This window comes from Mesitornis unicolor, unplaced genomic scaffold, assembly GCF_000695765.1.
Source record: "Mesitornis unicolor isolate BGI_N332 unplaced genomic scaffold, ASM69576v1 scaffold18710, whole genome shotgun sequence".
NCBI classification, from domain to species: domain Eukaryota; kingdom Metazoa; phylum Chordata; class Aves; order Mesitornithiformes; family Mesitornithidae; genus Mesitornis; species Mesitornis unicolor.
The window spans coordinates 20388-33434 of record NW_010159173.1 but is presented as its reverse complement, the minus strand read 5'-3'; the positions used below and the strand labels follow the sequence as shown (position 1 = coordinate 33434).

The following is a 13047-nucleotide window of genomic DNA, read 5'->3' as shown; positions in this document are numbered from 1 at the left end:
TCTTTCCCTCTGTATGTTGAAATATTACACCTATAGAAGTCAGACTATTTTGATGCCACCCCATCAATCTCAGTAACCAGTACTAGATTCAGAATTGATGCATGCACAAAGCACATGGGAGAAGCAACATTCCAGTCTCCTGAAAAATTTCGGACTGAGGTGAGGGCAGGCTTTCTCTACACTTCTTCCTACGATTCCGCCTGATCAAATGTTGATTTATGATAAAATTAATCCTTTTCAACAAGGGTTACCTCCACTCATAATTACCAAGTAATACTTCACATTTACATTGTGCTGTGAATCCACAGACATCCTTGACTTCATGGCATTCATTAATTCAGCCCTGAGCAGCCCTTGGGTACGGAGGTAAAAGATAGGATCCGCACTTCCATGTGAGCAGTGAAGAAGAGAAAGGTGATGTGCCTTGCCCAGGCCACCCCATGAGCAGGTGGCAGACGTCAAGAGATGGCAGGACCTCTACCTCCTGTTGCAGGACACTCCTGAGGGGATGCTGCAGGGACTGGGTAGCCGGGGACTCCTTGGGCCTGGGTGGTCAGAGGGCGATGCAGAAGGCAGAGCTCCTCACCCACGCTTGCACTGTAGCCGTTCCTCTGTAGCCACTGGTGAAGAGAGCTGTCGCAGTACAGCACTGCTTCAAGATCGAGAGGCTAAGGAGCAGAGATTTCTCGCTATTGGTCATGGAGAGGGATAAGAGCACTGACCAGGCTAATTGGGAGGGAGGGGAGGATGGGGGATTGGCAGAGGCCCTCCCAGAGGCTCAATAACGAGCACTACAAGCTTCTTAAATAGAACAACTGCACTCAGCACATTTACAGAGCTGAGACTGTAAAGTACTGTTACGTTAATTCATTTAATCCCAGCATTATAATACCGCTGTTTCACTCACAGGAAACCTGCAGCTCAAAGGTTAAGTGATTTAATCAAAGCTGCACAACCACCTTAGCGTGGAAGGCACATCCAGCCCTAGCTCCTGCTCTCTCCCTTCCTCTCCAACACCTCTCCTCATAAAAACAGGCCTGTCTCTACTGGAAACCGTCCTTTCACCTGTGGGGCCCACATCCTGCGAGTGACTGCATGGCAAGTCCTGGAGCCACCAACGTACTGGAGACACAGGGGAATTCTGCTCACCTGGACTTACTTGCTATCTTGAGGTCTAAAGCAACGTACAGGTACATGGATACAGGCTGACAGCCCAAAAGGTTTTACGCTGTTATTACAAGACGACGTTAGCATACAGATCCAGGACCTCATAGCAAACACAGCTTTTAAAATAATCACCAAGGGTAACTCTGTAGTTACCTCCTGGTATGCCTGTAACGTTCTCGCTGGGAGCTGTGTTTTAAAGATCGCATTGCTGCCCCTAGAAAATGTTTAAAAGAATCCAGGCAGACCTCCTCAAGCATTCACTTTGCTTCATAAGAATGAGATTTGCTAGAAAACAAAACTAGAAAAAAACCCCACCCAACACCTACATTTTATTTATATAATTCTAGGTTAATTTTGACAGTGCAATCACATTGTCTTCTTACAAGTTTCTTTTTGACCGTGATGAGAGGGCAAAGGAAGCAAAAAGCAACATTGATGAACAGGAATATTAGGAAATTCGTAACATGTGAAATTCATAATAAAGCTGCCAATGCTGTGACTGCTACGGGTCAATGTGTCTTCGGCTACACTGTTCTGCTACTGCAATGACAGGTTAACACTGCAGTGATCGTGGTGCCAATGAGAGTATATAATCAGTGAGAGAATTTGCTATCTCAGCTTTATTCACCAGAGTTTTGCTATGTAAAAAACATCTCAATAAATATAAATTTTAACTGGGGGGGGGAGAGGGGAGGGGAAAACCTGCTACTTCACTTTATCTCCCCTCCTCTTTTCGATTAGAGAACAGAAATCTCTGTGGAAATGCTGAATGGTGCATTCTCTGCAAGCAAAGAACAAAGAGGTAAAGTGTATCTATGGCAGAAAGGAGTTAAAAATCTCCTTAGACAAATGCACTTCAGTTTTTCATAAACCACAACATAAAACTTCGGGCATGCCTCAACACATGCCAAAGCTCAGGAATTAGTCTTCTGAAAAAACACACTTTCTTAAAGGCACAGCACGTCCAGCTGCACCAGCAGAGGAGGGGCAAGGTGGGAGGGAAGAAGATGTGAGTATCAGGAAAAAAATAAAAGGAGCAGAGGGGGAAATGAAGTTGCAATCTTATGACTCATCAATTCCTTTGCTACAATATCCACACAAAGCTCCTTTATCATCAGAAAACAAAGAATAAAGAGAATAAAGAAAGTATGGAACCAAACAGGCACTATTTGCACCCTTCCCCCTCTCTGCAACCTCTGGAGATAAAGGCACCCTCAAGGACGGTCCCTGCCTGTCACAGGACAGCCTTGGTTTTGCTAGTCCTTTGCTTTATTTCTCCTCTCACCACAGCCAAGCTCTGATACATTGGAGGGCACCTGGGCTTACTGGGCCACCTCCTCAACCTCTAAAACACCTCTTGTGTACTCCTGTGCTTCTTCATCCTGTAACCAATGGTGCCCACACAACCGCAGTTGCCTCCCTTTAGGCAGAGCTGTGAGGTTTCTGCAGGACTCGCAAATGGGGTTTCTCTGTCTTTTACACTGTGAAAAAGAAGAAATGCTCAAGACAGTATCTTCCCGCTAAGCAAGCAGAAGGTGATCCTTAAGAAGAGTCCTTTGACTACTGCTAGAAAGTGATGCTTTGCCCACCTCACCATGTCTGCAGTAACACCTACAAGGGCAGTCTGTCCTACAAAGCTTCAGTTCGACTGCCTGCCCTGGAGATACACTGGCTTGCACCAGACAAGGACACCCTTAATCACTGCAACCTGTGGAAGACCAGGGCCAATTTCCCAGATCCTCCATTCCCAGATTTGCTTGGTGTGAGACAGAGCAGCACCAACGTGCCTAGGAGACTTTCTCAGCAGAAAGAGAGACCTGCATCTGAGCAAAGAGCCATCTGGACTGCAGGACCCATCCATGTCTAGTTTCCTTATACAGTCTTCTGCTGGACAACATTTCTTATCAGCTGACTGACTGTTTGAGCCGCATAGTCTTCCCACCTTGCGTCCTTCCTGCTTCTCCATCACCCTTTGCTCTTGTGCTCCCTCTTCCTTTTTTGTCTTTCTTGGTTAGCTAATTCTTCCCCAGGCAAAGTCTTTAAATATAAAGGAAAATGAAAGGAAAAAGAAAAAGGAGACTCAACAGCTGATACTAACACAGTGTTTGCAGACCATTCTTTGGCTGGCCTTAAGGAAGTCAAGTCTTCATTTTGTCTGTCTGGGCTGTGAGCTCTTCTTGACCCTTTTGACTTGGTGTTTGTATTCTAGCTAGCAAAACAGGGCCCTGAGTTCAGAGTAAGTCCCCAGTCACCAGCCTAATGTAACACAGGTCATGACTGTAGCAATACCTGTAAGGAAACCTTTGCTCAAAGCATCCATGAAATCCCATCCCCATTGCCAGCAGCAATTTTTGGTTTACAGAGCTTAACAATATAACCAGTTCTTAAAATACAGTAGACAGCTAAATCTTTTATCCTTGTCCTTCAGGACACAGGCATTAGGGGAGAATTAGGATAGGAATAGGTCTGTTACACTCTTATTCAAAATATCAAGCTTTCAAATGGAAATTCCTTAGCTCACAGTATCATTCCTCATTATTTCTTTATAGGTTCTGGGAATTAAATATAGAGCAGTGATCTGAATGAGCATGATGGTTATGTGGGAGCATGTGAGAGCAATGCTCTGGATCACAGGACCAACTTTTCTGTTCACATCACCTCCAGGGAAGGAGGTGGGTTTCTGAGCATCAGGCATGCCCGTTCCAGATTTCATTGTTGCCCATGCACTGAATTAACAACTCATCGCAATCAGCATATACTCCAAGGCAGGCCCACAACTTTGCTGTTAAATGGAAGTCAAACCTATAATTGAGATTTAGAAAGCAAAGTCTCAAGAGTTCTGATCAATAAGCAAATCAAACGTTTAAAATACTTAATGCTCTTATTACAAGACCATGAAATAGTGGGAAATTAATCTTACAAAGTGACAGAGCTACTAACGCACATGAACTTTTCTTCCTTCCTGAGCTCTATGTGAATTTTTTCCTAAATTGCCTATCTTGCATAATTTTAATTGGATCCTAGAACACCATGACCTTGATGCAGCAGCTACAGTATCTCAGTGCTGTCTTCTTCAGTTATATATGGTACAGTGCCTTCCAAATCTGTGAACCCTGGGAGATCAGAATTGTGTACTGTGCAGTGCTATTCTTCTTACATGCAAATGTTTCTGATTCAAGGTCTTCCAGGAAGGCTCCGACTGCCTTGGAAGGTCACCAAGATAAAGAACTCACTTTCTAACTAGCTGAGTTTCTAATAAACTGCACTGATGGCCAGCTGTTAGTTACAAGTGATATCCTAGCTTTGAGAGTACAGCCAGGATGTCGTTAGTGTGATATTCTCTGTCCATGAGAACTGAGCACAGCTGGAAACATGAACCATGCCTTGAGATTGCTGCCACCTCCTGTGCAGTAAGTCAGGGAGGTCACTTAGTATTGAGCTGTGAAAGAGACAGCTCTGCAAATTTGGGGGATCTTTGGCTCTGGTGGTACTATGCTGCTGTTACTCAAATGTTACTTAAAGCTCTCTGGAACAAACCTTGTAGTCCTGTAAAAGTCATAAAAACCTGGGCTTCAATACACATGGATTCTTCCAGAAAATCTGTCATTCTCCTTTGGCATCACAAGGATGTTTTTTCTGAATGGAAGGACCACCAGAGAGATTTTAAAGAAAATCCAAAGTTGCAACATCTAGTTGTTAGTTAGACTCCGTAGCATTCAGTGTGGTGGGAAAAACAACTTTACCAACTTGGTATTTTCATGATGAGACACAGTGACCGCTGAGGGGAGGATCACAGGAGGATGGACCTCAGTCTCACAGAGAAACTCTTTGCTTAGTCTTTTTTTTTTTTTTTTTTAAATTTCAAGCCCATCTGAGCCACATGGCAGGTTTCAGCTTGATACCTGAAGGGCCAAAGACCTGAAGTAAGAAGGTTGCCAGGGAAGGCAGCAGGGCCAGGCCAGGCCTGTGTGTCCACCTCAGTGGCTCAGGGGCTGCTGTAGCAGTGCTGAGCACCCCCACCCATGAGGTGCATGGGGCGGAAGCCTTGAAAACAGCCATACAAACCACAAAAAAAAAAAAGGCACTGTAACATCTGTGAAGGCATACTCCCAGGCCTGTTGCTTTTTAACCAGATTGTAACATTTTGACAGAGCCCCTCACAACTTGTTAGGTCTCCTTTGGGTGGGATGTACATTACCCACCCAACCTGAGGAAACACCATTAAGGAAGCAATTTCATTGCTGCTCGCCAGAGGCCATAATTTTATCTCCACTACGGGCCAGTCTCATGGAAGGTGACACAAAATGGCAGTCAGGGCAGCCCCGCTGAGGCTCCACCATCTGACGGTCTCGTGATTGAAACCACTTAACTCCTGCAAATATTTATAAATTGACTGCTGTTCTGTCATGCGTGGGTCCATCTTTTGGTTCTCCAGATGGCATGAAAGGGGCAGTGGCAGCAGGTGAAATGCGACAGGTAGAGCCCATCCCTGGTCCCCAGCTCCCTCAGGTAGCTCCCAGGAGCAGCAGCGTGTCACCTCCTGTTTACAGGGTAACAAAAATCTGAGACCAGCTCTTGAGAGGTCCCTGTACCCTTCCTTGGTGGGAGATGCTTCCTGTGGGACACTCTCATGCCCCTGGCAAGCAAACAAAACCTCCTTGCTTCACACTTTTGCTCCGTTCTCCACAGTCTGGCATCGAGTGGGGGGCAAATCAACATTACATTTTTAAGTGTTGCTTTTCTTGTTCCCTGCTTTTTCGAGGCACAGCCACAAGTGGTGGTGGTGAGGGGGATCAGAGTACCAAGGCATACTAGCAGCTTCAAACCAGCCAGGGCAAATGGGCATTTCCGGGCAGCCGCAGGGGCTCCCCCACTACGTGCCTGGCACGTACCTGAAGCAGCTGGAGCTGCAAGTCTTCCAGTTTTGCCATTCATCTGCTTTTCACCAGGACACGCATCCACAAAGCTTTAGTCCCTGCTGTGATATTTCGCTGCTTGCAAATTGTAGGGCACAAGTCAAAAGACAGAGGGAATCTAGCTTTTTTTAAAAATTTTCTTATCTTTTTTTTTCTTTTCCCCCTAAGACTCAGAAAGGTCAGATGTGGAATTAATTTTGTCTTGTGTAATGTTTTGGCTTGGTTCCTATTTATTCCAAGTGAGTTCACCCATTTCTACTGCAGAAATAAAAGGTCATGAAACCAGTGAACACTCTGTCTCCCAAAAGGAGTGAATCCCTTTTAGGGAGTAAATCACCAGTGAAGTGTACTGAAAGAAAAGAAAATGCAAAAATGTATTCTGTAGGACTGTAATCACAGCTGGGTGTAATTATAAAACATACAAGGGCACTCTGAATGCCATTTGCTTGTATCAATTTCTAAGCCATCTGTTGTTAATTTGATTGATGAACACAAGGGAAAAAAAGTAAAACAAAACTTCTACCTTTTTGATTAAAAAAACAAACAAAAAAACCCCAAAAGTTGCCTTCCTTTCTGCAATATTTGGCTATACAGCAGTAGGAGCCAGCACAAAAATTTGGCCAGACTGGGAGAAGGGAGGAGGACAAGCTGAATCACTTTATACATAAAATAAATCTAAAACAATCCTGGCCCTCAACTAATACTCCGCATATTAAGAAGGAGATAAGTATGTGTATATATGTGCATGTCATTATGTTAGTTTTAGTAGTCATCTGTTTTGGAGATTGGCTCCAACAGAAAATTTTGGATCCACATTCGAAGGCTCTGAGTAAGGAGAATATCCAGAACTGAACTTTAGACTCAGATTGGCATAAAGATAAATGGCTTTTTGAATCCAGGTTTTCGGTTCATTGACTCCATTTGGGTCTCCTTGGTTTGTTTAGTACAAAAATTTAGCGTGCCATATGAAACTTAAACGCATCTAAACTTATTCTGCTGGAATTAAATAGAAAGTTTCAGTGTTTGTTTACTGTCGTGTATTGCTTTGTATCTAATGCTTGCAACAGAAAATCTTGGTTCACGTGTTTTGAAGCACTTTTTTAAAGGCAAAAGGCTTTCCAATGTATTGTTGGTACCCAGTAGTGTTAAAAAAAGTGTTAATTAATTTTTAAAGGCTGAATCCTTAATATCATATACCTGTCTTTCCGTATGACAGGGGCTAAACTCTAGCCAAAACCAAACGCATCCAAAATTATTAGATACTCTGTTAAGCCTTAAAGAGGTTTAATGAAATATGACCAGGACCCACTTTCATTTCACACATCTTTACCAAGAAATGCTATCTAGTCATCAATGTTAGGTGCCGAAACAGAAGTCCCGTTTAAGCTCAAAAGCAGAACACAAGTTCTAAAGAAATTAAAAAATAATCCATTTTCAAGCTCACATCACAATTTTTTGTGGCAGGCATATGACTTTTTAAGCCCTTTTTTTGGTAACATTAACTTTTGGAAGATTATTCAGTCCTGAGTGAGATGACCTGTCCTCCTTTGCTCAGCTCTATGAATGTTCTTTGGGTTGCATATGTATGGAGTTGGGGAAAAAAGACGAACCATTTTATTCTTCCTTTACTTACAGCAGAATTTACTTTAATTCATTGATTTCATGTAATCAATATAAGACTTCAGCTGTTATATACAAGAAACTGTTATTTTAAATAGTTAGGTAGATCTATGGAGAGAATATTTATGCTTTTAACTACACTTTTTTACTGTCTATTTTAGCAAGATGGTAAATAAGTAACAGGAAGAAAACTGGGAATAACATTTGAAGTCATTCATTCCTTTTGATCAAATTTTCCCTAAGAGCTGTGAAGGGAGACAAGACATTAATGACCACAGCGACAGCAGCATAATGACCTGAGAGGTCAGAACTGGAAGGTGCAATTAAGACACACTTGTGATAAAGCTCATCACTGTAGCTTGGTCATCCATTTTTCAAGCTCATTCAGCAGCAGCTACTATGAAATGAGGTAATGGACATCAGGAGTGGGATATTACGTCTCACAAGCAGAGATGTACAGGAAAAGTAGGCATGTACATCTCACAAGTAGAGATGACCTTCAAGAGTACTTGAAGGGAGCCTACAAGAAACCTGGAGAGGGACTTTTTACAAGGACAGGTAGTAACAGGACAAGGGGCAATAGTTTCAAACCAAAAGAGGGTAGATTTAGATTAGAATTTAGGAAGAAATTCTTTACTCAGAGACACTGGCACAGGTTGCCCAGGGAAGCTGTGGATGCCCCCTCCCTGGAAGCGTTTAAGGGCAACCTGGTCTGGTGCTCAGTGTCCCTGCCCATGGCAGGGGGGTTGGACTGGATGAGCTTTAAGGTCCCTTCCAACCCAAACCATTCTGTGATTTTATGATTCTATGAGAATCCAAAACTGATTCTGTAGTTCCTGGAGAAAACTGGGCACATCCAGGGTGCACTTCATCGCATCCTATAAAGGATATTGAATCTGGTCAGGAAAGTCATCCTGGGTCATGTCTGTTCTCTCCAAGTACATAATGTGAGTAGTTCAGATACAAACATGATATTCTAAGCCGTAAATACCTAAAATTAGGTGAGATGAATGCCACCCCCGGTCTCTGACTGCCTAGTTGATCTTGATACAAGTGTAAATAACCTGGCAACCAACTAATGCATGTTTCATTTCCTCAAGTACATTCTCCGACCCTAGATGAAGAGACCTTTGAGAGATGGCTTTGGCTTACAAGCTTAGTTGGTATTTCAAGTAAAGAGATATTAAATGAGGGGTATTTTTTGGTAGAGTCTGCTGCTGACCAAACACATTGCAGGATTGAGAGAAAAGGGCAAAGTCTGCAGCCTTCATGGGATAACCTCAACAGAAAGGCAAATGGGATTTGCTGGTTAAGAGCATCTTCTGGCTAGGGAATCAGCTGAGAATTTAGGGAAGAGTTATGCTGAGGGTAACATCCACTCCAGCAGTGGACAAGGAGAATTAAACAATAAATAAAGATACAGTCAGGTTCTCCTCTTTGTATTGCAGGAGGAGAAAAAAGGGAGAAAATCAAGAGTTACAGCTTTGTCAGGAACACCTCATAATACTAATTATGAAAAGACTGAGTGCTTATCAGCTGTGACACAGTAAACATTGCTAACCTCCTTTATTATCTCAGCACTCTCCTACTGACTTCTGTCTTCTTGAGAGCACAGCAAACACATTACTTGGCTGTTGCTGATTAGGCCCCTGCCAGGCCAAGGCTTCTGTATGTGCTGATGTGACACCTCCATGGAGTAATACAGTAATACATCCAGGAAGTAAAACATATGTATGACCATTTAAAGAGGCCATGGCCTGCAGATGTAAAATAATGAGGGTCTGAAACCTTCCATATGTGTTTTCTGTGGTCCAGACTCAAAAGATCTTTGGATTGTATCATACCACAAGAAAGAGCAAATAATAAATATAACTGTGAAAATACGTTGGAATATAACATTTGAATACAATGCTGCACTTAAAACCGTAAGTATCACTTAAAGTCTATTATATTGCCAGCAAGTGAGATGTTACGGCTTTTGCAATGAAAAAAACTCAAGTGGTTACAAAATGCTGGGTTTGCAGCAGGCAGTGGTTTTTTTCATAATGCACTGGTATTTCCAGACAGCGAACGCTCTGTCAGGTGGTAGTAAGTTGCTCAAGGCATAATGTCTAATAATGGGATGGGAATCCTGATCTGACTGTCCCTCATAGTAAGGTACAGATTACATAGTAATCTATACACAGTTTACAATGGGATAGTTTGCAGATCCTCTGCTAGAAACAGAAGGCATGCACATGTCTCTCTGTTTACTCTGGGGGGCAGTTATTTACAATACCAAGAATTAAAAGTTTAACAACAAACACAAAAAAGATGGAGTGTTGACAGTGAACTTTCCCGTATACTTCAGTGACGCACTAGAGCAGCCTTAGTTTTACTGGCAATGGCTGAATCCTCCTAGCAGCCATATTTGGAGTTGCTGCTGACAGAACTCACGTTAGGTAACAGATTAGTTGGTAGACTGCTAACTTAGTTAACAGCAGATGTGTGTATTTGTTTCAGAGAAGGTGGTAAAGTTTAGAAGCATAAATTTTCTGGGAGAGTTTACTGAGATTCTTCCCTCAGCTTTTCCAGAGGAATCACTTACAAGGAGAAGAGCGATGCCCATACCCATACATACTCTTCATGACCTGGGATTATCAAGTTTCACTTCTCAGGGAACCCAGAGTGGCAGTAGCTAACACCCTGAAAACCCTTAAGAGAAAAAAGTGCAGCACAAGTGAAAACGATTTAAACATCTGTGCCCAGTTTACAGACCAAGCTAAATTCTGCTGCAGGTCACAGCCTTGCACTGGACTATGGTGCAAGGCCCCGGTGGGAGCTGCCAATGATAAGGGATCATTTACCCCTACAGCCTGAGATGGGATCAAGTAGCAAAATCCAGCTACCACTGCAATGAAGTAACATGGAAGAGGCATTCTCATCATTTAATGCTTGATACAAATTGGGGAAAAACCATGCATTACCACCAAGTAAATCAAAACAGAAGTTTTAAAGAGTGAACTCTTTAGAAAAGGCCTCTTTGCTTAGAAAACACAGGAAAAAAGACTGATGCCATGGCAGAGGTTAGATTCTGCAGCTTAGTGATAAAGCAAATAAATCTTTAAGAGAGAAAAGGTATCTTAATATGTTCAGAAAGAAAATTCTTTTGGAGGAAACTGGCAATTGTTTTCTGAGAAAAATCTCAAAGTTGCTTTGAAAAAATAATAGCTACTACATGCAATGGTAATGTCAAAAGAAAAGCAGAACAACATCGAAGACAGATTAAGCACATTTACTTTCCTTTCACATAAATGCACATACACACCCCCATACACACTCTCCATTAACAACTAGCATTTACTGAAAGTGACTTCAATAAATCTGTAAAATTTCCTCCTTCCTAAAAGTCCCATATTTCATATGCAGATCCAATTCTAGCAATGAATATTAAGGAACCCGAGAGGGTTGCACCAAGCGCCCCTGCAGAAATAGCTGCAGCCGTGTAAGGTATTACTACTGCTCAGCTGTTGGGTGCCGCTTCTCGCCACACCCAGGTATCCATCAGGCATATACAGGTCATCTGAGAATTCCTCCTATGCTCCATTGCAGCCTCGTCTGTTTCTGCAGCAGCTGCCTGACTCTGATCTTGGTGAACAGGATCTGAACCCTCTCATTCAGCTCCAGGTGGCAGAAAACACCCAGGCTTTTGCATCGCCCCATTCTGTCTCTCTACTTCAGGACTTTTTTTTTTTCTTCCCAAGGACATAAAGTTACTCAGAGGCTCCTCTCAGTGAGCAGAAATTCAGGCAGTTTTCTATATTTCTTGCTCACAACCCTGATTCAGCTGTAAATAGATTCACAGCTGCAAGATCATGCATACCATTTTTTAAGCTGCACTAGAGCTAGAGGGATGTAGACTGACATGAGCTGATGTTAAAAATCCTGAAGTACTGCACTGTTGTTCAGATATTTCTCTACGGCAGAAGATACAATCAGTTCTGTGGGAAATTTTGGAATAGAGATGTTAACCCTAGAGAGTCCAACAAAATGAACTCTCCAGGTGTCTAATATCAGAAACATTTTCCAGTTGCAAATAGCATTGCAGAAACACAGGCTTACCTGCTAAAGGGAGAAGAAAACAGGACTGAATAGCAAATAGGGAAGACTGCAGCAGCTTTCCAAGAGTCACATGAAAATTCTTGACAGGCGATATGACTTGGTTGAAAAAAAGTCAGTCCCTTGCAAAAAAAAATGCAGCTCTGAAACAAAAGACGAACAAAAAGTAGTATTGTACATATTGCTATTCTAGGAAGAGTGTGCTAATAAGCTCATACCTGACATACACACAAGTGAAACAAATGCTGTTCCACCTCATTACTGACAGAAATAAACATTTCTTCTTGCACTTTTCCATTTTCTGTTTTGTTTTCTTTGGAGGGGAGCAACTCATTGACAACAAGAGGTACACCTATCACTAAAGGGGGTGAGTCTCCATGAGCATGCAGAGTGCCAGTAGCCATGTGTTTCAGCACTACAGATGTGACAGGAAAAAGTCTGAACTACGATGCATCATCTGTCGTGATCACTTTGGAGAGCAGCTGTCCTCTAAGGCCCGCAGAAGTCTTAAATACATCATTTGGAAACACTGACAATTCTTTCTTTAAGGCTTCAAATGATGGTCCTAATAGCACCACCTGTCCTGAGCTGGTCTTGAGGTGCCTCTCTGAGATTACTATTAACACAGTAAACAACCCCCGAGTGGGTAGCTTGGTTTATGCAACTTACAATGCGAATATCTTCATAATTTAAATATCTTTTTTTAAATAAATATAAAACACTATTAGGAAAAAAAAATACAGACACACAGCAGTATTCACACACATCCACATCCTGCGTATGGTTCTTCATGCCTTGCACTTTGCATACTCATTAGTACCAGCTCTAACACACTGCTGAATTTAACTAGGAATATACAGATGTCCTTTTCTGTACAGTTTATCCTGGGTACAAACTGCTCTTGCTTATGTTTGATGACATTTCATACCCACTTTGCTAGGATGTAAATAACCACATGTGTTTAAAAATATACATTTTAAGGTTAATCTTTCCTGCGTTGGAGAGAACTAAGTCATCCCCTTATACTCCCACCTTTTGTCTGTTCTACGGGTGTGAGCTTCATTCTGTTACTGCTTATTTTAGTCAAAATCAGAGGTGTTAGTTTAAATAACACTGTTGTGCGAAGTCACTGCATTTTGACTGCAACGCGTTAAGGAGCGCACACACAAGCAGCTCAGCAGACAGCCTGCAGAATGGGAGAAATTACCTGCAGCTTGTAGGCTACAGAGCCAGGAACTGGTATTTC

General features: G+C 42.4%; 1 protein-coding gene across 1 annotated transcript in view; it reads right to left on the bottom strand.

Moving 5' to 3' along the window:
* The window catches only part of PRR5 (proline rich 5 (renal)), a gene marked incomplete at its 3' end in the record, with an annotated part of 52620 nt that overhangs the window by 19474 nt on the left and 20099 nt on the right, over positions 1-13047 (bottom strand). The window contains exon 2 of the mRNA XM_010185812.1: positions 11805-11944. The remainder of the gene's footprint in view (positions 1-11804; positions 11945-13047) is intronic.